Consider the following 26,978-nt stretch of genomic DNA (forward strand, 5'->3'; position numbering starts at 1 on the left):
TAGACTAGGTTATTGTGGACCTAATTAAGCTCATCAAAATAAAATGCCAAAAGCAATCCCATATTTGGGACCTACTTTCTGCCCTGATCCAGATTTCTAGTCCTATTCCCAGACAGTACTTTTGCCCATCTGCATGTTAGCAGTCGGGCTCAGGTAAAAAAAAAATCACTAAAACTGGGGGCTGGGGGCCTCTTGGAATATAACTAAAATACACTTCTTAGCTTCTTCCAACAGGAAGAACCCAAATCTCACCTGCTGCTTTATTCTTACCTTTAAACTTGATTCTTAAACAATTTGTTCTGCTGTGTAGCTCAATGCTTTTCAGTCACCGAGCTGCAGATGCTACCATGACATGACACCAACATGACCTCCCTGAGCAGATGACCTCACCAGTGTGTCCTAGAACCTCACCTCCCCAGACCCCTACCCGACTAGGGAAAGATAGCAACAGGCTGGGAAGGTAGCTGAATGGTGGTGCACCTGGTTGAGCACACATGCTACAGTGTGCAAGGGCCTGGGTCCGAGCCCCCAGTCCCCACTGCCAGGGGGAAATTTTTACAAATGGTGATGAAGCAGGGCTGCAGGTGTCTCTCTGTCTCTCTCCCCCTCTATCACCACTTCTGTCTTTTGGCTGTCTCTACCCAATAAATAAAGAAAATAAAAGATGTAAAAAGAGAAAAAGAAAGAGGAGGAGAAAAGGAACAGACTGGGGGTATGGATCCACCTGTCAATGTCCATGTCCAGTGGAAAAACAATTACAGAAGCCAGAACTCCCACCTTCTGCACCCCATAAAGAATTTGAGTCCATACTCCCGGAGGGGTAAAGAATAGAGAAAGAGCTAATGGAGGGGGAAGGGACATGATTTAAGTTGTGAAATTATACCCTACTTATTCCACAATCTTGGTGATAATGATTAAATCACTAAAATTTTTTAATATCAAAATGACATCTCTCTCTCTCTCTCTCTCTCTCTCTATATATATATATATATATATATATATATGAACCTTAAGTGAAGATTCAATTTAGAATCATGTATAAGTGACCAGCAGTAATTTAAAGTATATTAAAGATAAGCTTTACATTTTGAAAATGATAAGACTTAAAAATTTGGGAGGTTGGGATTATCACAGATTTAAAGGAAAAGTACAGAATTTTTGGGAAGAACTCTACCTTGTAAAGACACAAGCTTCCTAATTATTCACAACCCTCACCAGAGAGAGATTTTTATTCTAAATGATGAACTTATATTAATACATAACAGTTAAAATTTTTTACATGCTGGGTATTGTACATCCTATAATTTTGGACACAGCTAACCAAAAAGCTATAAGCTATAAGCTATTTTTTTCCTAGGCCATGCTTTGTTGTTGTTGTTGTTGTTCATCTTAAAGCCATTGCTATACCCAAGTTACCTGGGTTTTCTTCTTTGCAGGATCCCAGAAGTCATGTTCAGTATTTAGATTTGGGATACACCTGAGGTTATGTTTGTAGAATGTGTACAGGTTATGTCTGGATGAATCGAATTCTTACATTTTTGTGTTGACAAGTCTATATTTGCATTATTTGCATAGTTGAGCCTTCAGAGCAGATTCTCTCTTTATTATCACCGGGATATTTACAACTGCAAGATGGATTTCATTGTTATGGGCTTTTGTCTCTCAGATCGAGTTAGAGAGAGAGAAAGAAGAGGGAGAAAGACCACAGCACCCGAGATTCTCCCAGTGCCAATGGAGTGTTTCCTGTGTAGAGTCAGAGCTGGAACACAAGGTTCACACATGAGAAAGGAGGTGACCTACATCATACTCCTTTGGTCCCGGAGAGCAGATTTTTCAAATGTGTTTATGAGGTGACTGGTTTTTTGTCATTTTTTAAATCAAAATACATCTTATAGTAATTGTTTGCTGTCAATTTAATCTTTATTAAATGGTGACAAAACCCACAGTGTTTCTGATAGCTTACCAAAAATGTATGGGCTGCACAGAGCAGAATCCTATAGTGGGTGGAGTTCAATGTCACAAAAGGATTTTTTTGATTACTGGGAAAGAAGAACTCAACTGAGACCAAAAAAAAAAAACAAAAAAAAACAACTTTTCTTCTCCTGATTCTGCCACTTTGTTACTCTGGGCCTTTTGAAAAAATGTTTAGTATTCTAGACACTCAATTTTCTTCGTAATATAAAATTAGAAACTTTACATCAGGCTCAACCTGACGCTGTTGACTGGCTACGGAAGAAGGGCAAATGCTAGAAGAAGAAGAAGGGGACACAGCCCTTCTCCTAGAGGACAGGGGTAGAGAAACTGGATGGGTGTGCTTTGAGATGGAAATGAGAGGAAGAAGGAAAGGAACACAGAGCTGAGGCACTGAAGGCAGTGCTTACTAGTTTGTGTCTCGGAAGCCCAGCTAATAGCAAGGAATCGAGCAGGCACGTCCACTATGAGCCCTGGGGTGACAGCCCGAAGTCACCTTTCTCAGGAATAGATTCCCTTTGAACTGTCCAGTGTGATCATTAAAAGGCAGAGAATTTGCATTCCTTATGTAACATAGATGCTTATCTTAGTTTCACAGAACGGTTCGGAAAGTTAGTCACAAATATATTACTACCAGCCATCCCCAATAAAATCACAGGCAAAACCACAGTCTTGGAAGCTCTATTTTCCTTGGCTTTGTCTCTCAAATTGCATGGGAAGGTTTGTGTACACGCCTGCTCAATGCAGCAATAACCAAGAGCTGAAAGCAGCCCAAGCATTCAATGACTGCTGAGTGGGAATGGAAGCCACGCTAGTTACATAACGGAATACTACTCAGCTGACAGGAGCAAAACAAGCGGGGAATTCAGGGTAAAACATGAATACATGCTGGTGTGTTTCAGCAATGGAAGAATGGGAAGTGGGGGGGAGTGAAGAGGCACTGGGAGAAGGACTGATGCCTCAAGGGACGTGGGAGAGATGCCACCTTTCTGCTCTAACAGGAGAAAGACTGGACAACATTCCCTCAATGATGCTACATTCAGTCAAAAAATAAAATTAGCCTAAATTCCCCATAACTTCTCTGAGTGTTTTAATTTTCCAAATACATGCTTTACAATATACAAGGAATATTGTATTTTCTATTTTGAGCCTACTAAAATGAAGGAAAGCATTCAATGCTATAATAATATAAAATAATTAATAACTGACCTGTATCCTAAAGCAACACATCTCAGTAATCTTGTAGTAAAGATATAGAACTTTTAATTTACTCAGCTACTCAGCATGCTCTGGTCCATAAATCTGTGATTTAAGAAAATATTTGCTAATGTGTTTCTGATTTTTAAATTGATAATGTCAGTTTAGTTTTCTTTTTTAAAATTTATTTATTTGTTTATTTTTATGTGACAGCACAAAGGGAAATTGAGAGCGGAAGTATAGATAAAGAGGGAGAAATGGAGACACCTAAACACCTACAGTGTCTCTACAGGTGGGGTCTGGGGGCTCGAACATTTGAGCTAAACTAGTTGTGCTACCACAGATCCTTAGTTTCCTTTACTTTTAAAAAAAATTTTTTTTAAAAAAAATTTTTATCTTTATTTTATTTACTGAGTAGAGGCAGCTAGAAATTGAGAGGGAAGGGGGTGATAGAGAGGGAGAGACAGAGAGACAGCTGCAACACTGCTTCATTACTTGCAAAGCATTCCCTCTGCAGGTGGGGTCTGGGGGGCTCAAACCTGGGTCCTTGTGTACTATAACACGTACGCTCAACCAGGTGCACCACCACCAGGCCCAATTTCCTTTACTTTCTTCTTTTTTTTTTCTCCAGGATTATTGCTGGGGCTCATTACCTACTAATCTAGTGCTGCTGGAGGCTATTTTTTCCCCTTTTGTTGCCCTTGTTGTTTATTGTTGTTATTATTGCTGCCATTGTCGTTGGATAGGATAGAGAGTAACAGAGAGAGGAGAGAAAGACAGAGAGGGAGAGAGAATGACAGACACCTGCAGACATGCTTCACCACTTGTGAAGCGACCCCTCCCCTCACCCCCCGCTGGTGGGGAGCTAGGAGCTCGAACCGGGATCCTTACACTGGTCCTTGCACTTTGAACCATATGCACTTAACCCCCTGTGCTACCGCCCAGTTCCCAATTTCTTTTACTTTTTCATTTTTAAAATTATCTTTATGTATTTATTTATTGGATAGAGACAGCCAGAAAACGAGAGAGAAAGGGGTGATAGAGAAGGAGAGAGGCAGAGAGACATCTGCAGCCCTGCTTCACCACTCATGAAGCTTTCCCCCTGCAGGTCGGGACTGGGGGATCGAACCTGGGTCCTGGCGCATTATAACGTGCACTCAAGCAGGTACACCACCACCTGGCCCCTTCTTTACTATTGTTTTAATGAGTTTTTTCAATTAATTATTTACTTGTATTTCCACCAGTATAACTGATTTAATACTAGACATTTCCCAATGACATACTTTAATCCTGTGACTCTGATATATTAACTTTTAATACGTATATTATTTACTTCATATGAGGTAGAGAGTTTTGAGAATGAGAGTACCACTCTAACACTAGGCACTAAACTGAGAGTGTCAGACCTTCAAGTTCCATGTTCTACCAGATAAGCCATTTCCTCTAACTAATCACGCCTTTATTCTCATCATTTCAAGAAATTTTGAGATCTCATTTTGTGTATTTTACTCATCTGTAAAATTTTTTAATTGCGGAGACCTTGGTAATTCTGTGAATAAGTTTCAGTTTGCATTTTTTATGAGATGGCAATTTTGTGTTATTTTACTCTTACCACTTAGTTGGAGCTGAGTGCGTACTCTCCAGTGCAGTCAGTTTTCGTGCCTAGCTAAATTCATTCAGCCAGGGCAGGCACCCTGGGTAATCAAAGTCCAGGGTTTGGTGTGATGTGTGTGAGTCCCTGATAGACCTGCTTTGCCTCTGATGAGGAGACAGCAGACTGTTACAGTTGCCTGGGATTGGTACTCTCTCCACCCTCTAATCACTTGTCTTAGTCAGTTATATCCTTTCTATCCTGTTGTCCATATCAAAAGTACACTGGTAGAGTACCATCCCCTTTCTGCGCGGAATATGCTACCAGAATGGATCTCCATTTCATCCCCATGCTACTGCTCCAGTTACAACTTTCCAGAAACATTGTCTTCTAACAGACATTAATGAATGAATCCACATCCATTCTCCGCCAGCCTGACAGTGGCACCATGCCATGCCTGTGTCAAATTCATAAGAATGAGATTGCTGGGCTTAAAATAAAGCTAATACTCCTTCTTGAGGCTATAAAAATGTCTGCTGTCTTCATCTTGAAGTGCTCTCTGTTTCACTGATAGACACAAGACTAGTTGGACTCCTTTTTTTTTTTTTCAGTTTCTTCAGTCAATTAAGAACTTCCCATGTGGTCTGGGAGGTGGTGCAGTGGATAAAGCATTGGACTCTCAAGCATGAGGTCCTGAGTTCAATCCCTGGCAGCACAGGTACCAGAGTGATGTCTGGTTCTTTCTGTCTCTCCTATCTTTCTAATAAATAAATAATTAAAAAATATTTAAAAAAAAGAACTTCCCAAACTATGGGACTCTTTTTTACAAACTAGTCATCATATCTAAAATATTCTACCCATCATTTTAAAAAATATATTTCAGCATGGGGGGAGCAAAGCTGGAGTCTTGTACAAGCACAGCGCCATTGAGAAGCCTCTCAGGTCATTTTTTAAATTATTTATAAAATGGAAATATTGAAAATACCATAGGATAAGAGGGGTACAATTCCACACAGTTCCCACCACCAGAACTCCGTATCCCATCCCCTGGATTGGAAGCTCCCCTATTCTTTATCCCTCTGGGAGCATGGACCCAAGATAATTGTGGGGTGCAGAAGGTGGAAATTGTAGCTTCTGTAATTGCTTTTCTGCTGAACATGGACATGGCAGGTCCATCCATACTTCCAGTCAGGCTAAGCCCTGCCCCACTAGTGAAGGAGAGAGACAAGCTGGGTGTATGGATGGACCTGTCAATGCCCATGTTCAGCAGGGAAGCAATTACAGAAGCCAGACCTTCCACCTTCTGCACCTCATTGGTGACCCTGGGTCCATACTCCCACGGAGTTAAAGAATAGGAAAGCTATCAGGGGAGGGGAGGGGATATGGAGCTCTGGTGGTGGGAACTGTACGTACACCCTCTTATCCTATGGTCTTGTTAGTGTCTCCGTTTTATAAATAAATAAATTAAAAAGTTAAAAACAAAAATATAAATATTTTAACTTTATTTGTTTAATTTGATAGGACAGAGAGAAATTGAGAAGGAAAGGGGTAGAGAAGGGAAGAGAGAGGCAGAGAGACACCTGCAGCCCTGTTTCAACACTTGCGAAGCTTTCCACCTGCAGGTGGGGACCGGGAGCTTGGACCTAGGTCCTTGCACATTCTCAACCAGGTGCACCCTCACCTGGCCCTTTCTAGGCCATTTAAAAAATTTTTTTTCTATCAAGGGAGGGAGGGCAGGAAGGAGGGAGAGAGAGAAGGAGGGAAAGGAAGAAAAGGGGGTAAAGAGAGAGATAGTGAGATAGATGATGATTCTATCATTGCATCTAAAGCTATAATTAGGCCTTGTATTCATTTCATATATTTACTCTACTAGCAAGATCAAGGCAGAAACTGCATTTTTCCTTATCAGGTCTAAGTACAACACGAGCCAGAGCTCTGCAGAAATCTGCCTTCTATATGCCATTGGATCTCACCGTCTGAAAGCTGAATGCCCAAGCAGCTAGTGTCAACTGTCGAAAAGCCTGCAAACCGGAGAGGTGACGAGAGGTGAAGGTATAGCTTGTCTACCAGGTCGGAAGTCCTGAGAACCAGTACCAGTGAGCGCATAAAAAAAAATCAGATGTCCTCCCTCTGACAACTATGTTAGAATTCAACTTTCTTCTGTTTTGTTTATTCAGGTCCTTGAGCATATTGTGAGTGTCCAATGACTTACCTTTGTCATACAGTTTCAAAGCGAATCTCTTCTGGGAAACATTTGCACAGGCACAGGAAGAAGAGACTTTTAACCAGACATCTGTGCATCTCTGGATCTGGTCAAGTAGATATCTGCAACTCACTACCAGAATTATCTAAGAAATACTTTGTAGTAAAAAGGTGCAGCTATTTGCAATCATCTGCAGTGACCTAAGACATTTTAAGTATAATGTGTTTGGCCTTCTAATGAGAAGTCCATTGCCACTAACTGAGAACTTTATTTGTGGGTGGGGGGTAGTAGGAGAGAATGGAGAGGAGACTAGGGTCCTGGTGCTTGGTGATGGAAACGGACCTGAGTTGGGGTGAGGGTTTTCTACATACACCTGTCCTGGGGGTGGTGAGAAAGTATATTCATGTGCTAATATAGGTGCTGTAAACCATTACTCCTGCCAGATAGACTAATTCAGAAAGAAAAGACATTTATTTTCCCATTGTGTGTGTGTGTGTGTGTGTGTGTTGTGAATTAACATCTCAGTCTCAGCCTTACTTTACATCAAGAGACCTAAAAGCAAGCTCCCCTCGTTACTTAGGCTGGTCCATGCTTTAGACTGAAAATCTGGTGATTAAATAGGGAAATAAGTCCTACAGATTCATGATCAAGCCGAGTGTAAAAAGTATGATCAGAACAACAAGATCTGAATATATTTAATCTTGTATTAAATAAGAAAGCCAGTAACAATAGAGCTGACTTCGATGTGTAGGAAATACAGCTCTACTGAGTTTTAGATGTGATTAAACCTACCTGCGAACATTCCCGCAAAACAGTTATCAGTGAGATACACATTGTGACTGGGTGCACATGTCACAAGTACCCACTGTCGGGACAGTTCTGAGTGAAAGTAATACGTGTATGCATCGAATACACAGACATCAGTGTGCGGGGAAGTAACTCAGATTACACAGCTCAAGACTTGCATGCCCAATGCCCTGGGTTCATCCTCCTGAACTGAATATGCTATTGTGTTTTCTGCTCTTTCCCTCTCTCTCTTTCTCTCTCTCACATGCAGAATTAAAAAAAGTAAATATTTAGACAATCTATGTAGGGCTCGAGATGTAACTTTCTTAGTATAGATCCTGCCTTGCTATGTGCATGGTCTAGATTCAAACCCTGGCACCACAAATGAGATGTTAAGGCATCAGAGGAAGATCCAGTGTTATCATGTCACTATTTTTCTGTGATTCTCTATCTGAATGAACATGTGCCCTACAGTGATGAAACCATGCATGTCTGAGGCACTGGACCCAACAAGAAAAAGAAGAAAAGATGAAAGAGAAAGAGAGAGAGAGAGAGAGAAAGACAGTATATGTAAAAATCATTTTAGTCAAAACATTTCACAGAAGTTCCTCTTAGATTTCTGCAATCAACTAAAAACTAAATACTACTCAAGAGAGCTGGACATTATAATGTTACTTAAAGCTGCAGAAATAGCGGGACTAGAAGAATCAACACATCAAGACATGTCGCCACAGAGGGAAGCTGTGATACACATTCAGTAAGTGACTAGACATCTGGTGTTTTAAGTTTAAAATATGAGTTTATATAGTAATTCTAATAGATTTCATCATGGAGAAACTCAAGTAGAACTTTGGATCAAAGAGCGGGGGCGGCAGGGCTGAGTGAAAAAAAGGAAGAACGTTGGATAAATGGCAGCACTGGGATAGAATTCCTTCCTTCTTGAGGGTGCACTAACCCTTTAACTAAGGTTCCTAGTCAAGTCCTTATTCTTCTCACTTTATCTAATTAGTTAACTAACCACATGTTCAACTCCTTCTTAAGCTTACAGTCTGGCTTTTTCTCATCTGCTGAGGTCAAGTCCACATTCTGCCTTTAGTGGGTTACTTCTCTTTTTAAAATTTTAAAGATATTTTTTTTATTTATTAATGAGAAAGATAGGAGGAGAGAGAGAGAGAAACAGCCAGCCACCACTCTGGTACATGCACCGCCAGGGATTGAACTCAGGACCTCATGCTTGAGAATCCAATGCTTTATCCACTGCACCACCACCAAGACCAAAGTGAGTTACTTTTCTAAATAAACCTATTATATATTACCTGCCCAAAATTCCCAAGTATGGAGAGAGACACACAGTTTTGAAATTGCCTTGATTCAAACCAGCCTGTGATCAGAGTGGCACCAGGCTTGCAAACAGACTTAGTAGAAGTCATAGCACTTTTTATTTCTGGGTCTTGGTTTTGTACAAGCTTTGGTTTAATCCTGCATTTAAAGTAGTCTTCAGCAACAGTGCAATTTGCAACCAATTAACATTTTCTTGACTTTCAGAGGAGAAAAAAACAGACAGGACTACATGTTATAGTGCATAAAGGCCCAGGTCCAAGCCCTTGGTTCCCACCTGCATGGGGAAAGCATTGCAAGTGCTGAAGCAGGGCTGCAGGTGTCTCTCTGTCTCTCTCCCTCTCTATCTCCCCCTTCTCTCTCAATTTTTATCTGTCTGTCTTTTAACAAATGATAAAAATAAAAATTAGAAATAATGAATGATATTATAGCACCAACACTCCCTTCAGTCCAAGAAAGAACTTTTGCTAGTCCCATTTCAATGTTTTAGGGCTTATGAATTCTTGCAGGGAATTAACATAATCAGCCGTGATATGACAGGAGCCGAGGCCCCGTGTCAGTGAAGGCAAACTCTCTACTCAGATATCTTTGGGTCTGGGTCATTTGATGTGACTGTCATAGATATAGATATAGATATAGATATAGATATAGATGATATAGATATAGATATAGATGATATAGATATAGATATATAGATATAGATATAACTTCCATTGTAACTTTGATATCCCAAAAGATTAATGAAAAAGGCAATTTTTCTTGCAAAATTTATTAACGTCATATCTCTTTTTCAGAGTGTTTTCCAAATGATTTGAGAGAAAGAGTGAGAATACAAAAAGATAGAGTGAAGGCTAGGGACAGCTGAAGGGGACCAGGCTAAAACACTACCCTGGTGAACTATTTTATGGCCCCTCAAATGGCATGACTTCAAATACTTATGCAATATATTCTGAGATTTTTCAGTGTTTCATTTTTTTTTCTTCCCTCCTCTTTCTTTCAATTGAACTTACTTGGCCTCGTCTTGTTCTCATTTATTCTGTCATAACAAGTTCTCAGAAACATTATGCCTATTAAACAGCATGCCAACCAGTGAATCAATGCCTGGCCTGGTGCTCTTTTAAGTGCTGTTCAATAAATGTTAGATATGTACAAGCCATACGCCATTATTCAAATAACTTATAGAAGAAAGCTATGTCGGGGAAAACTCTCTGAACATTTCCACAGTTGCATTCCAACTGCTGCAGTCAGTATACTTGTTGAAGGAGGATTGCCCAGCCATTTATAATTCAGAATAACGTCAATAATGAAAGACCTTCAGGAGCAGTGCTGTGAAAATCAGTTATAAAATCTAAGGAACTAACTAAATTGATAGTAATCCCAAGGAGAAGGGACAGGGCTAATGTTCACTGCTGGGAGTCTTTGCTCCTGCTTTTCAAAACTCCGAGGAGGTCACAGGGGAGCCAGGTTCCTGGGGCCTCCCAGAGCTTCCTAATGTGCAAGTCTCCCACTGTCCTGTCACGTCCTGTGTCAGAAATAAAAGCCTTCCCCTTGCGCTCTTTCACTGCAAAGGCTCTTTGAATTCCAGATGCAAGAGGAGACAAGTGCAACAATGCGTAGACAATGACTCAAGAGCCAAAACAGTTCTGGAAACCTCGTTGAAAGCCCACCAATCGGAGCATCTGAGAGCCAAGGAGGAACTAGAGACTTTGTCTCTTTTACTGGTGTATTTTTAAAACACAAGCACTTTCACTGCAATGTTGCATGTCTGTGTATGCACACACGGGGTGCACACCTGCATGCCTATAGGTGGATGAAGTCATTTAAGCTGCACGCTGTGCACTGACAACCACTGTCGAGCATTCACAAAGGATAATTCAGAGCCTTCTAGGTGCAAGAGCTCCACAGAGAATGCCTGTTCAGGCTGGGGGTAGGGATCCACCTGCAACACCCATGTCCAGCAGAGAAGCAATTACAGAAGCCAGAACTCCTACCTCTGCACCCCAAATACAGCTTTGGTCCACACTTCCAATGGGTGGCGGGGGGCAGTGACAGGAGGAAAAGGGTAAGAGGGCTTTGAACTCCAGCTCCATCAGGTCCCAGAAAGAGGAGCGTAAAAAGGAGAGAGAGAGATGGATGTAGTAATAGGGTCATGGGTGGCTTGGAGGGGGAGAGAAAACAGGACCTGGAAGAAAAAGGGGGCAATTATGTACAAAGGTGGACAGATAGTTGTAGAGATGACAGTTAATCCAAGTCTGCAACCTTGGGAGAACCACAGTGGTTTGCGATGGAGGGACTTGGGATTCAGAACTCTGGTGATGGGTAAGGTGTGGGATTATAGCCCTGTGGGCATGTAATTTTGTAAATCAATATTAAATCACTAATATATTTTTTTTAAAAAGAGAGTGAATGCCTGTTCATATTCTATACATAAAATTTGGCTAGAAGAACATAGTCTTGCAGAAGACAGTCTTATAGAAGACCATGAAGACCATATAGAAATTTACAGGCATAAGTTGAAAAAACAAAATCAGAAGAGAAAACACAAGTAGAACCTGAACTGCAGTGGGTGAATTGCACCAAAGTAAAAGACTCAGGGTGGGTGGGTGGGGGGAGAGTACAGGTCCTGGAAAATGATGACAGAGGACCAAGACCTAGTGGGGGCTGTATTGTTATGTGGAAAACTGAGAAATGTTGTGTATGTACAAACTATTGTATTCACTGTCAAATATAAAACCCTCAACAAAGGGAAAAAATCTAAACAAAAAAAAAAGAAGGGGAAGAAGAAGAAGGAGAAGGAAGAGGAAAAGAAGGAGGACGAGGAGAAAGAGAAGAAGAGAAGGAAGAAGAAGAAGAAGCAGTAGTAGTAGTAGTAGTTCAAGGCCCCAGTCCCCACCTGCAGAGAGAAAGCTTCACGAGTGGTGAAGCTCTCCCTCTTTATCACCTCCTTCCCTCTCAATTTCTGGCTGTCTCTACCCAATAAATAAAGATAACAAAAATTTTTTAAAAAATACTTAGACAAAGCACTCCATTGTATCAATGTTACAGTTGTCCTGGGGGCAGGGTGGGAAGGGGAGAGGCAGTGGTGCACTGGGTAGGGTACACATGGCACCAAGCACAAGGACTTACCAAGGTGAGAGTCTGGTCCCAGTGTGTGTGTGTGGGCAGGGTAGGGGGCAGCTTTGCTCATTGTGACACAGGGCTGCAAGTGTTTCTCTGTCTCTATCCTCTGTCCCCTCCTTCCCTCTCCATGTCTGCCTCTACCCTAAATAAACAAAGTACATACTAAAGAAATGTGCAATTCACCTGCTCAAATACATATTCTTCAGGTTTCCTTTCTCTTGTGTTTGCACCAATCATTGTAGGTCAAGCAAAGTATAAAGACAGATGTGTTAGTAGACATGATTATTCTATGGGGGTTAAAAGGAGAAAGGAGTATAAATTTCATCTTTCAACAAACGTTACTGAATAATAGCGAACTATATCTCTTGTCCAGTTATAATATGTCCTGTTAACAGAGTACTTTCCATTCACATCTGGGTAAATAAAGATAACTGGTGATTTATTTTCATTCTAAATCCCTCCCTTACTTATTATAGAAACATAAAAAGTACTGTCTTCTAGCACTAAGGAGTTATGTCTCCTAATGTGACAGTTGTTGACCGAGACGTGCATCATGACCTTTGCTGTATTATTTTCAATACATTTTAGGACAGGATTTTATTCCTACTGTCGGAGTACAGTTTCCTGAAGTACTTCCCTAGTTCCTTTCATCTTTCTCAGGATCCCTGAATTCCATGAAGCACCTGTGCATTTTAATTCTTTAAAGATAACTGGTTAAAGGAAAAGTAGTGATCTGAAAAAGAAGATGATCTTACGTTATCGCAATAAAGTATCTGTGACCGTATCAGAAATGGGCAGATGTTAAGAACTCAAGAGCAAAGTCACTATTCTGGAGCTTTGAGTACAAATGGGTCACTAGCCACAGCAAACCTTTTTCTTTTGAGACTTTACTGGAAGAATGAGGGAGAAGATGAAAGATTAGGAAGTCTGATATGGATGAGGGTTGCTTCATAAATGAGGTTTGGTTCTTTATTTTAAAGGTGTTATTTTAAATAAAGATAGATGTATTTTTTTATATAAAAGTAAACAAGGAAAAGGAGAAATGATAAATTGTGTTGTTGGTGGAGATATTTCCTTTTTTCTGCCTTGTCATGTGCTTCTACTTTCAAAACCAGAAATGTCATTAGTGTAATTTCCAACATCATTGTACTGTAGAAATATTTCCAATAAGAAGACCAGAAAACACTTCTTTTTTTTCCCTTGAGAAGCACCATTACTGAATGTTTTCATGAAATTCTCTTTAAGATATGCCAGTTTCTAGTTGAAGTGTCCTTATTTCTTGTTCCTGCTCTAAGTTGTTCTAATATCTGATACATTTCACTGAAAGTAAAATACACATTTTCACAAATGTATATTCCCTCATGCTAAGGAAGATTGTATATGACGTCTGTCATCTTCTAATTCATTTTATACATCTTGGACTATTTAGTTCTATTTATCTCACTACTGATATTTTAATGTAAATTTTCTTAATTTTTTTCACTTTGGTGCCAGGGATGGTGGCAGGTAACCAGAAACCCCCCGTTGTGGGTGAATTACATGAAAAACAGGAGCTGACTTCATCCTTTCAATAGCTGAGTTGTATTCCATTGCTCCTATGTGCTACTGCTTCCTTAGTCACTCCCCTGTGACTGGGCATCTATCTGTGTTACTTCAAAGTCTGGGATTCTGACATTGTTCTTCTATGAATATAAATGTACATAGATTCCTTTTTCTGGATGGGTGCCTTAGCTCTCTGTTCTATGCCCAAGACAGGAACTGTCAGTTCAAAGGTTAGATTTATTTCTAGTGTTCTGAGAAGTTTCAAGACTGCAGAGGTGGGACCAGTTCACATTGCTACCAGCCATGTTTCTTTTCTCTCACATCCTTGTCAACATATATAGTTTCTGGTTTTTGTTTCTTTTTTTAAGTGCATGATATTCTCACAGGTATAAGATGCTATCTCACCTTTGTCTTTATTTGCATTTCTTTATATTTGTGACTTTGAGCATTTTTTTTTCATGTTTGTGCCCATGTTCCCTCCTCATCTTTAGCAGGGTTGCCTGTGTAGTTATGATTGTTGTGAGCTTAGTGGGCCTTTTATACATTTTATTAGTCTTTGATAATGTTTCTTTTTATTTTACTTATTTATTAATGAGAAATATAGGAGGAGAGAAAGAACCAGATATCACTTGGGTACATGTGCTACCGGGGCTCGAACTCAGGACTGCTTGCTTGAGGGTGCCCTGCTTTATCCACTGCATAACCTACCAGACCACTTTACTAGTCATTTGTCTGATATACAGCATGCAAAGATTTTCTCCTATGCCACAGGAAGTCACTCTTTTTTGGAGATGGTTCCTTTTACTTTCATAAGCAGAGGCTTTTTAAGTTACTGAACTGGTTTTGAGTAAAGTTCTATAGTTAAATGTAATGAAACAAATTATATAGATAAAAACCTTAACTTTTTAAATTGCTGGCAATACTATCTTTTAAATATTAAAATGTTTTATTTGCATGTTTATTTGCTCAATGCAATTAAGACATTTGTGTATAGAGAAACATTTCCTATGCTTTTATTTGTATACTTTAAAAATTCTAGATGACCCATTTTATTATCATTGAGATACACTCATTTTCAACATCATTTAACAAACTGTTCTCCCTTTGTAGAATTCAAATATGCTAGAATATTTTAGTGTCTAAAAATGGAAGCTAGTTAAATGACTAATTCTATTGGTATACAGAGCAATCACTGAAAAATCTCTATAGCTAATCAAAATTTATCTGAGTGTTTTAAGAGCCTGTCCAACTAGCAGGAATAATTACAAAATGCTATCATATTTAATTATCCTTAATTTCTCTTCCTTCAATGATAAAGGCAGGTTTGTTAGAGTATAATGCAAACTGTACATATTTATTTGTTTACTTTAGTTTTACCAAAAAGTCTATTTTTTTTTTTTTTGGAAATGTAGACACAGAACCATCTGGCTGTTAGGCCAATGTTAACATCAGCATATATTTTAATATGCTCTTCAGTTTGGAATGTTTCCAAATGGGAGACTCATTGAGAGTAAGGTCTTCTTTGCTCAGAATCTCTTTTCCACAGTAAAGTTCATTGATATCAACAAAGAAAACAATTATATAATTCAGGAAAAAAAAAACTGATGGTGAGATGGCATAATGGCTATGAAAAAGAATTGAGGTCCCACGTTCAGGCCCCATCACTACCATAAGCCAGAGCTGAGCAATGGTCTGCTGCCTCTGTTTCTATTGTTCACTCTCTTCCATTACAGCTCATTACATTTGGCTGTGCTTTGTCTCCCACTGCTCATCAAAAAGATCTCTGTCTCTTTAGACAAACATTCGCGTTTCTTATCTTCAAAAATAAATAAATAAATAAATAAATAAATAAATATAACGTTTAACACTCCATGCTAGACATGTTTTTAAATGCCCCCATAGGTTTATAGAACCTGAAGAGGTTTAAGAGGTGTTTTTAATCATCAACTGAAAATGGGAAAATAAAAATGCAACTATCATGCAAATTCCTGACTAGTCCAATCATGTGTGATCTATCTCTATCACTGTGAGAAAATAATACAGATGTGACTATTATGGTCTAATCAAAATAAGAGATGTCAGTGCAATGTGGGGAAAGTGATCTGGCAGGCCATGGACTGAAGATGAAGGTGCAGAGAAGGGAGGGAGGTAACTGCGGCTCTCCCTAGGGATTGGTTGGCAAAGAGACTTCTGTTTGATGAGCAGTGGGAGACAACACAGAAGCCAGAAGTAATGAGAACAACATCAGTTTTGCATCAGTATGTGTAGACAGCCCGAGTATGAGTATAAACATTAGGAGCGCAGACAGTTCTCAAAGCAATGTGTTCTAAGTTTTGAAATCTATTTCAAGTGGCTTAGTAGGATTGCAATTAATTAATACTCTTTTAAAACTGTTCATGAGGAAGACAATTGCCTTCTGTTTGATTGCGAATTTCACTGCACCTCCCAATATGAAGTCAGAATTGACAATATTATCTTATTTAAAGAATTTTTTGCTATTCTACTGGTACACGTACCTACATGTAAAACACGAAGTATAAAAAGAAAGAGAAAGAATAAATGAATCAATTATTATTTAGAGTTCATTACTGTGACAGGAAAATTCTATTTCTACCAGCTGTCAAATTCCACTGTTAGATTTTCCACAAGATTCAACATGTATTTCACCTACACCTTGCTCAGATAATCCAAATCTTAGGAGATTAAATTACATAGTTAATAATCTTAGTATGATATTAAAGTCCTTCTTATTAAAGAATTACAACCAAACTGATTTTTAGACTCCTAAAACTAGGTATTATTATATTGAGAAGGTAGGGTTAAGAGGGGCTGATGGGAAATATCTGATGGAAAGGCTCAGACTTTGGTGGTCTGTGTTACAACTTGGATACTTACAGAGGTGTGAAACCACACCCAAATCTCAGAATAATGCAAACCAATGTTAACTGCATACAGACAAACTTAAAATAAAAAACTGTTTTTTTTTTTATAAAAGACAAAAAAAGTGATCTGGGAGGTGGTGCAGTGGCTGATGAACGAGACTCTCCAGCATGAGGTCCTGAGTTTGGTCCCCGGCAGCACATGTGCCAGAGTGATGTCTGGTTTTTTTCTCTCTCTCCTCCTATCTTTCTCATTAATAAAATAAATTTTAAAAAATTAAACAAATAAAGACAGCAAAATCAAAATGATTGATTGTTCCACTACTCCAATTTACATCATAGGTAATAATCACTATATTAGCTATAATCACTATATAGCCACCTAACAACTGTGTTCATGCAATAATTTATGGAATTCTTCCACATATACTTATAGCAATTAAAAACTTAGTAGCCTCCTGGTTATGGGAGAAACATTACTGTCATCATCTATGTCTATATTTTTAATTTGGTCAACGACATTTCTGCAACAGGGTGATATCAGAAAAGAACGTGCTTAAAGCATTTTGGTGAGTAACCCCTAAAAATGATGCTGATGGTGAAACAGCCCAGATTTTTGGCCAGATCTAAGTTACTAAGTACTTGCTGCTTTCAGAAAGTTCACATACTTTATTAAAACTTACATCAGTGGGAGTCTGGTGGTAGAGCAACGGGTTAAGTGCAGATGGCGCAAAGCACAAGGACCGGCGGAAGGATCCCAGTTTGAGCCTCAGACTCCCCCCCTGCAAGGGGGTCATTTCACAATCGGTGAAGCAGGTCTGCAGGTGTCTGTCTTTCTCTCCCCCTCTGTCTTCCCCTCCTCTCTCCATTTCTCTCTGTCCTATCCAACAAGGACGACATCAATGACAACAACAATAACTACAACAATAAAACAAGTGCAACAAAAAGGGAATAAATAAATAAATAAAACTTACATCATGTATGTAATTTTAGAGGGCACAGAGTCGTGGCTCAACATTGTATTAGAAATAGCACAGATCACAAGTGTGACTTATTTCTCTTTACGGTAAAAAGAGAATTTTGACAAGTTACACTAGAAACGACAGGTGAGCTTTCAGATATCAGAAAAAATGTTGCTGTGTCTGTGTCAGTACTGGGAATGACTGACATCATTTCAGTCACAAGGTAACTATTTAACAACTGTCTAGTATGACCTGGTCATAGACACTGACCCACAAAGCACTCTATTCATTATAACAAATGATCCCAGAGTCATAGTATGACATTTGCTATTGTCAAAATTAACTGCCTGTAAAATATTGATGAAAATTAAGTATATTATGGGCATATAGGCAAATACTATTTTCTCAAACAATGGACTCATGTCAATTTTTTTATTACTAAATATATCTCTCATGAGTTGATCAAGATTGAGGGCAAAGATCTAGACTCAGTAGCTCTGCACACTTCTCTTGGTTCACAATTCATTTCAAAGTGTCAATAGTAATCTTTGGAATTATTTACTACCTGACACAGATTTCTGCTCCTAGGATTTCTCTGTCAGAACATCGTCCACTTTGTTCCCACCACTAGTAACTCCAGACCTGTAGCATCTTAGTAGTTGGCCTTCACCGCCCTGACTGTAAATCTCTGATCTAAAGAGCTTCCTTATTCCCGCATTTGACTTTGTCTTTGTGTTTCCATAATTTAGAGGTATCTCTGCATGGTTCTACTTCCTTCTTTCTCTCTTGAAACATTGGTACATTTTACTTATATAAACCAAACCACACAAACTCAGACAAAAGATATTTTTAAAAACAAACAGTAAAACAGAAAACAAGACAAACAATATAAAATTAAACTGTGTGGATATCCTCCTTTGCTAAATGATAGCATACTACAGACTGGGGAAAAAAAAAGGGAGTTGGGCTATAGCGCAGCGGGTTAAGCGCACATGGCACAAAGCGCAAGGACCAGCATAAGGATCCTGGTTCGAGCCCCCAGCTCCCCACCTGCAGGGGAGTCACTTCACAGGTGGTGAAGCAGGTCTGCAGGTGTCTATCTTTCTCTCCCCCTTTCTGTCTTCCCCTTCTCTCTCCATTTCTCTCTGTCCTATTCAACAACAATGACATCAATAACAACAACAATAAGACAACAAGGGCAACAAAAGGGAATAAATAAATATTAAAAGAAAAAACTTTTAAAAAATGGGGGCCTGGTGGTTAAGCACACATGGCTCAAAGTGCAATGAGTGGTGTAAGGTTACCCATTCAAGCCTCCAGCTCCCCCACCTGCAGGGGGTAGTCTCACTAGCAGTGAAGCAGGTCTGCAGGTGTCTGTCTTTCTCTCCCCCTCTGTCTTCCCCTTCTCTCTCAATTTCTCTCTGTCCTATCCAACAATGACGACAGCAATAACAACAACAATGATAAACAACAAGGGCAACAAAAGGGAAAAAATGGCCTGCAGGAGCAGTGGATTCGTAGTGCAGGCACTGAGCCCCAGCAATAACCCTGGAGGCAAAAACCAAACAAACAAAAAAAGTGTTAACATGTATTTGGCACCATACAACAGTAGACTGAGTTTGCAGCCTCCTCAGTGGAACTCATGATCTGTGTGGTAACAAGCACCCGTCTACCCCTGTGGCTTTCACACACTTTGACATAGCATTGTTCAGAGCTCTGGCCTCAGGATGGCACCCCATCTGCCTGTGTTCCTCCTATGGCTCCAGCATATTATCTCACTCCTGGTTCACACTGCTCGGCTCCTGGTTCACACTGCTTGGCTCTACTAGTGGGCCTCCCTCAGGTGCCTATCATCCACCCTCAGTGATTTTTTTTTCTTCTCCAGCCTTTAACTTTCTGTATCCCTCTGCTGAGTGCCGCTGAGCTTTGGTGAGGGGATTTGTTTTTCTTATCGTCTCTGTACAATTTGATATAAAACTATGAATGATATGTTAACTCCTCTCTCTAATATTAAGGGATCTTGCTTTACAAACGCATCATAATTCAGACATACTGTTGTTGATAGCAGGGCCAGGTGGTGGCACACCTGGTTAAGCGCACACACTACAATGCACAAGGACCTGGGTTCAAGCCCCTGGTCCCCACCTGCAGGGGGAAAGCTTCACCAGTGGTGAAGCAGGGCTGCAGGTGTCTCTCTTTCTCTCTCCATCTCTATCTCCCCTCTCCCTCAATTTCTCTCTGTCTCCACCCAATAATAAATAAATATTATACTATAAGTAAGTACTATTACTGATAGACATTTGGAGTAGGTACAGTTAAGATTACCCTAAGCCATATTTCTGGAAGATTTCATGTACACAAGAGAATCCTTAAGCCTTCATGGAATCTGTGATTCATAAAGCACATACATACATTCAATGGTACTATCAGTAACAACATCATTCTTCAAAGGCCTTGAAAGCCATTTATACTGTCATCAGAAGTGTCTGGTAATTTAATGTACTTGCCACCATTTTGTGATTTTTTTTTTCATTTTACCATTCTTGGGGATATAGACATTCACAGTTTTATTTGTTTTTTTGATGTCTAGTAACATAGGCAAATTTTGTATGATTAGTGTCCACCTGCATAATATCTTTTATTAGTGTTTACTTTTTACTATGATTTTTGCATTAAATTTTATTTATCAGTGTTTTTTCTTTATTGGAGGTATTAGTGGTTTACATTCGACTATATATGTAACATTTCTCAACTTTCCACATAACAATTCAACCTCCACTAGGTCCTTCTCTGCCATTATGTTCCAAGACCTGAACCATCCCTCCAGCCCGGAGTCCTTTATTTTGGTGAAATACACTAACTCTAATCCAAATTCTGCTTTGTGTTTTCCCTTCTGGTCTTATTTTTCAACTTCTGTCTATGACTGGTATCAGCCCATGTTCATCCTTTATTTAGTTATTCCTTTCAGCTTTCATTAATTATGTCAAAAATACTGTCTTGTCCTTTCGCTCTTCTGTTGGTAACTATTGAGAAATAGTAGTTCTTAATCTTTAGTATCATTCTACTGGGATAAATTACATGTTTTGTGTTGCTTGTGGTTATTTCTTACCCATAAGAAATTTTTACTTTTTACTGGTTTAACATGTGTTAATCATATTACAGGGTTTCAGTCATGTAGCTTTATCTCTCCTATTTTTTTTTTGTCTCCAGGATTATTGCTGGGGCTTGGCTGTACCATGAATCCACTGTTCCTAGAGGCTGTTTATTTCTCTTTTGTTGCCCTTGTTGTTTTTTATTGTTGTTGTGAGTATTATTGTTGTTGTTATTGATGCCGTTGTTGTTGGATAGGACAGAAAGAAATGGAGGGAGGATGGGAAGACAGAGAGGGGGAAAGAGAAAGACGGACACCTGCAGACCTGCTTCACCGCTTGTGAAGCAACCTGCCTATAGGTGAGGAGCCGGGGGCTTGAACCGGGATCCTTGAGCCAGTCCTTGCACTTTGAGCCATGTGTGCTTTAACCTGTTGCACTACCATCTGACCCCCTGATCTCCCCTATGTTTATTAGACTCTTCACACCCACCACCAATGTTCTTCTACCATTTAACTATTAAAAAGGTCCTGGAACCTACCCCCATGCCTTCCCTTCCCTTGAGGCAATTTATTACGACAGCTTTCTCTCTGTCACTAGTCCTGCCCAAGACAGCCACCCAACGCAACCAGACTTTAATTATAATTAATCCAGGCAAGAATACCGAGTATCAATGAGTGGGAAGTGTTATGTAGCCAAATCTCAAGACTGCAAATTATAAAAGAACTTTAAAATCTGCCTCCAGCAGAAGCTTGTGCCATAATCATCCTGTTCAAAAATACAGAAATGAACAACTTGCTCTCCTGTTAATTATGTATGATTAAAATATCAAAACTCCCATTAACGTATATTTGAAGCAAATGTGTTAGCACAACCAGGGCGGATGATTCCTGGTTTGGGAACTATATCACACTTATTGACAAGAACAGGGGTTTCTGCCAATTGCTCTAACTTTTAAAATGCTCAAACATATTCGTTTTAAGTTTCTGCAGCACAGATTTTGGTAGATTGAGACAATATTTTTAGTTCACCTGCATGTGAGTTATCAGGTTCAGGCAAAATTACTGAAGGTACGGGCCCCTTGGAACATACCTAAAATAGACTTCCAAGCTTCTTCCCATATGAAGACCCCTAGTTTTATCGGCTTTATTCCTACCTTTGGGCTCCTGCTCATTAAATAATCTGTCATGCTTTATATTGTACTGTCTTTCAGCCACCAAGTTGCAGATGCTACCCTGAATCCATCCTGACTTCCTCAGGCAGACAACTTCACCAATGAGTCCTGGAACCCCACCTCTCCAGAGCCCTGCCCCACTAGGGAAAGACAGAAACAGGCTGAGGGGATGAATTCACCTGCCAACACCCAGGTGCAGCAGAGAAACAATTACAGAAGCCAGAACTCCCACCTTCTTCGCTCCATAATTTTGGTCCAGACTCTCAGAGGGATGAAAAATAGGGAAGCTTCCAATGGGGGTGGGGGGGACAGGGAACTCTGGTGGGAGGAACTGTGGGATTGTACCCCTCTTATCCTACAATCTTGTGGATCATTATTAAATCACTAATATTTTGTACCCACATTATATATGCTTTGTTCATTTATATTTGCAGAAACAAACTTCAAAAGCACAGTGTATTGGATTCTTTTTGTTTGTGACTAATGATGGTTTATAGAATTGTCAGATAGCATACCTGACCTACCAGCACGTTTCTGTTCTCCCAACAGTAACCAGCATAGCTCTCACAAACTCACAGAAACATTGCTTCCTTCTTTCTGTCTTATGTTTGTTTGTTGTTTTTTTTTTGCAAGTTTATGTGTTTCAGTTCTCTAGACTCCATATATGAATGAAACTAATAATAGTTTTCTTTTTTTTTTAAATCTATCCTCATGTTTATCCCAAAGGACACAGTTTGATCTTTTCTGATTGCAGAGTAGAATTCCTTGGCATCTATCTCCCATAACTTCTGAGCCAGTCATCTGTGGATGGGGATCTAGGCTGTTTCCACTCTATGGCAATTGTGAATAATGCAGCAATGAGCATAGGGGTGCATGTGTCCCTTTGAGTCAGTGCCTGTATGTCCTTTGGATATGCTTAAGAGTGGTAACGCTGGGTCATACTCCATATTTGTTTATTTCAGGATGCTCGAGATAGCCTTCCAAAGAAGTAACATCAGTTTGCCCTCCCAAGCACTGTAAGAGTATCTTATCCTTCAACCTCACCAATATCCATCATGTCCAGTTTTGTTCATTTAGGTCATGCTCAGAGATGTGAGATGAAATCTCACTGTACTTTTATTTGACATTAATTCAATCAAAAATGAAGTGGAGAATTTCTTCATGTCTGCGGGGAGTGTGTATCTCTTCTTTAGAAAGTTGTTTGTTTAGTATTATATCGCAAGTTATTTTAAAACTCAGATCTCTTTGAGAAACTACACTGGGGATGCCAAGAGCAACACTGTCATCTCTTTGATGCGGTGAGCTCCTCACTAGGTTATCACTTCAGTGATGAGCTGAAAGATTTCTTTTTGCCGTGGGAAGTGTTGTAAATCAGTCAGGCGTCACTAGCCATTCCGTGTGTTTTGTTGGGAAAGGTAAACTTTTCTTTCCCTATTTATAACACACACACACACACACACATACAAAAGCTCCTTCCACAGGGGTTCAGTACCCAATGTTGTATTTTTTTCTTCCACCTCTGAAATGCCATTTGGAAGTAAACATTTAATTCTTACAAAAGATATGAAAGGTTGAAGGCAGTGTCTCTACAGCAGAGCACATGGCTTGTAACATGAAGACACTGGTCTGCTCACAGATATCACTGAGCAGTGTTCTGATTTCTCCCCCACCCCATCTCTCTCAGTCTCTCTCAGATTAAACAGAAGGATAGCTCTTTTTAAAATATATTTTGGATGAGAGATTTCTTGAAGAAACCAGATGGTATCTCTTTCACACTCTAATGTGGCATACAAATACACATTTGTAAAGAAAATTTAACTTCCAATTTTTATTTTGTTATTTTATATTTTTAAATATTTTGTGTCTTTATAGGATAGAAACAGCCAGAAATCGAGAGGAAAGGGGAGAGAGAAAAGGAGAAAAACAGAGAGACACCCTGGGATGCACTGGATGGACCTTCTCGTGGTGCATCCCGTGAGTACCCATTCATTGGGGAAACTGACGATCCTTCCTAGCCGACTGAATCCACATGGATCCCAGTCACTTTCAAAGCCAGCAACAAGCAGCTCCTGACAGCTTTCAACCTGACCTGTTGACTGGCTACGGAAGAAGGGCAAACGCTAGAAGAAGAAGACCCTGAAGTCCTGCTTCACCACTCCTGAAGCTTTCACCCTGCAGGTGGAATCCTGGTGTTAAGCGCTGGTCCTTATGCACTGCAACATGTACACTCAACCAGGTGTGCCATAGCCCTGAAAGGTTTATTTATTTTTAAAATTTTCCGTTATTATTTATTTATTTACTATGATAGGTTTGCTTAACCTACATAAGAATATAAAGTAGAAGATACTGTAAATCTAGTTAAATCTTTGTGCTGTATATTCAACAGCATGATATCCTAACATGTGTTTGAATTCCAGACCAATTAGAGGACTTAAGTGTAGGCTATAGTCTCAAAATTTCAGTTCTCTGGGTCCCCTAAATGGTTCTCTGGACTTTTTTTCGGGGCCTGTGGCTTCTACAAGTTAAATAGCAGTACTGATGTTCACACACTTATCGACCTCCAGATGATGATATGTTTTTCTTTAACAGAAATCCTAGCTGTATTCTGATGAAACTGATTGAATTATTTCGTTGGAGTATTTGTTTTCTGGGTGAGAACCAACTTCTGGAGGTTACATCAGCACAGTTTTATCTCAGAAGTCCTTTGTATCCTTTTGAGAAAGTAGTCTTTTCAGGGGCCAGGTGGTGACATACCTGGTTAAGCATTCACTTCTCAATGCACAAGGATCCAGGCAGGGAGAAAGCTTTACAAGTGGTAGAGCACAGCAGCAGCTCTCTCTCTTTCTCTATCCAATAATAAATAAATAAAATTTAAAAAATAATAAAAAAGTAATTTTTACTTCCAGAGTTATTGCTGGGCCTCTGTGCCTTTTGATTCATCTGCTCCCAGGGAATGCTTCCTTACTCCCTCTCTTTTTCATATATAGTTATAGGCAGAGAGAGAAAGAAGACTTCTAGAGAGGAAGAAAGGGAGAGACAGAGAGAAGGAGAAGCATCACAATACCATTCCACCACTCATGAAGCTTGCCCTGCTGAGGTGTTCCTGTGTACTGGCAGGTGACTTGAACCTGGGTCCTTGTGCATGGAAAATTGAGCTCTTTACTGGGTAAACTATCTCCGGGTCTCTTCACATTCATATCTTATCACCTGTACAGAGTTTTATTTTTTATTCTTAATTATAGTTTTCCTATGAGTTCTGTTTTTAGACAGAACTGTGCTGGTCAGAATGGTGTGGAACAACCCAGTAAAACCATTATTAAATAACTAATAAAATGCTTCAAATAGCATTAGTTCTTTATTATGAGAGGACAGAGAGACAGAGAGGGAGAGAGAGGGAGAGGGAAAGAAAGAGAGGGGACACAGGCCAGGACAACTGCTCAGATCAGGCACATGTTGGTGCTGGGAATTGAAGGTTGGAATTCTGGGACCTCGGGCCTGCATGCTCTGTGTTATGATGAGCTATCTCCCTGGCCCTACTTCTATGTGTCAGCTCTCTTAGTTTAACTACTCATGAATAATTAGCTAACTAGGGCTTTCTATGTACCAGCTTCAGGTAGATGGGGCATGTGAGTGACTGTCAAACCTTTGGCTCTTCTGATTGATACAGTTCACTGATAGCTGTGAGACACATACCACATTTTTTTCCAACTGTTCATGACAAAAATAACAAAAGAGTTCAAAAAATATATTATCAAGTGGTAAGCACATAACTAATATTTTATTAGGACTCAGAGAAGTGATTAGCATGGCACTAAAAAAATGAAATTATCATTAGCCTAGAGAAAACCTAGACTTTAAAATAATAGGATGAACACAAATATATTGCTTTTTATTCAGGGACCCTTACAGTAGAAACTATTCACTCTATTAATAATGAGAAGATAGGACTGAATCCATAAGTGATTCAAGAATATATTTGGAAATAAAATGTGGTGTCTAATGGTAATACAGATTGGGATCTGATTCTGATTCACCCTAAAAAGAAATAGTGTTTACTGAAGAAAGTATCTTACTAGTCTTTCTTCATGTGTGCTTGTTTCTTTGTTGCTTGTTGTTGGCTTCAAATAGAATTTGTTGGAATTGTTATTGTGATCTTGTATATCTGTTCAGGCTCAACAAGGGGGTATTCAATGAATGCTTAATTTTCAGACTTGATTACTCAGTGTCATTATAAATCATTTAACTAAAAAGCTATTATGTAACCAAACAACTTTCTATTGATCATTTAACAGATTTGACAATTTTCAAGAAATGAATATTCAAAAGGTGGACCTGGCAGGAGTAAAAGTAGCATAAATGTGCAAAAAGTATTCATCTAAATAAAATCCCTTTTGAAACAACGCATTAACTATTTTAAAACAGACATGCCAAAGATGTTTTTAGCTTTCCTACAAATATGACATCAAGTACATTACTGTGAATTTCCATTATGAAGTCATCTCCTTTTTCTCTTCTTGGATGAAAATTAAAATGAATGAAGTTCAGTGAGATAAGGAAGAAAGGTGGGTGGACAAAGATCTCATTCACAAGAGAAACATAAGAACCAAGGACACAAAGAGAAAATACAAAGTAAAACTTGGACTGGGCATAGTGGACTCTGCCAAAGCAAAGGATTCTGGGGAAAGAGGGCAGGGAGATAAATGGGGAAGGTGCTGGAGTCATGGTGCTTAGTAGTGGAAAGAGTATACCACTTAAATTAACTTGCATGTCTCCTGAATCATGCCAGCTTACAGATAGGGGAATCCGGCATGAAGCCCAGCCAGTCTATCTCGGCGTTACTCTCGATCGCACTCTGTCATTTCACAAACATCTCAGAAAAACTGCAGCAAAGGTAGGCGTGAGGAATCACATCATTGCAAGACTGGCCAGCTCCTCATGGGGCGCGAGCGCTTCCACACTACGATCATCATCTCTGGCATGCTATTCCACTGCAGAAAACTGTGCCCCAGTATGGTTCCGTAGCCCCCATGTCCACTTGGTCGATACCAAATTATATTCCTCCATGAGGATCATTTCTGGAACCATCTGTTCCACCCCGGTTCCATGGCTGCCAGTTCTTAGCAACA

Source organism: Erinaceus europaeus, chromosome 17 (assembly GCF_950295315.1).
Source record: "Erinaceus europaeus chromosome 17, mEriEur2.1, whole genome shotgun sequence".
Taxonomy (NCBI): domain Eukaryota; kingdom Metazoa; phylum Chordata; class Mammalia; order Eulipotyphla; family Erinaceidae; genus Erinaceus; species Erinaceus europaeus.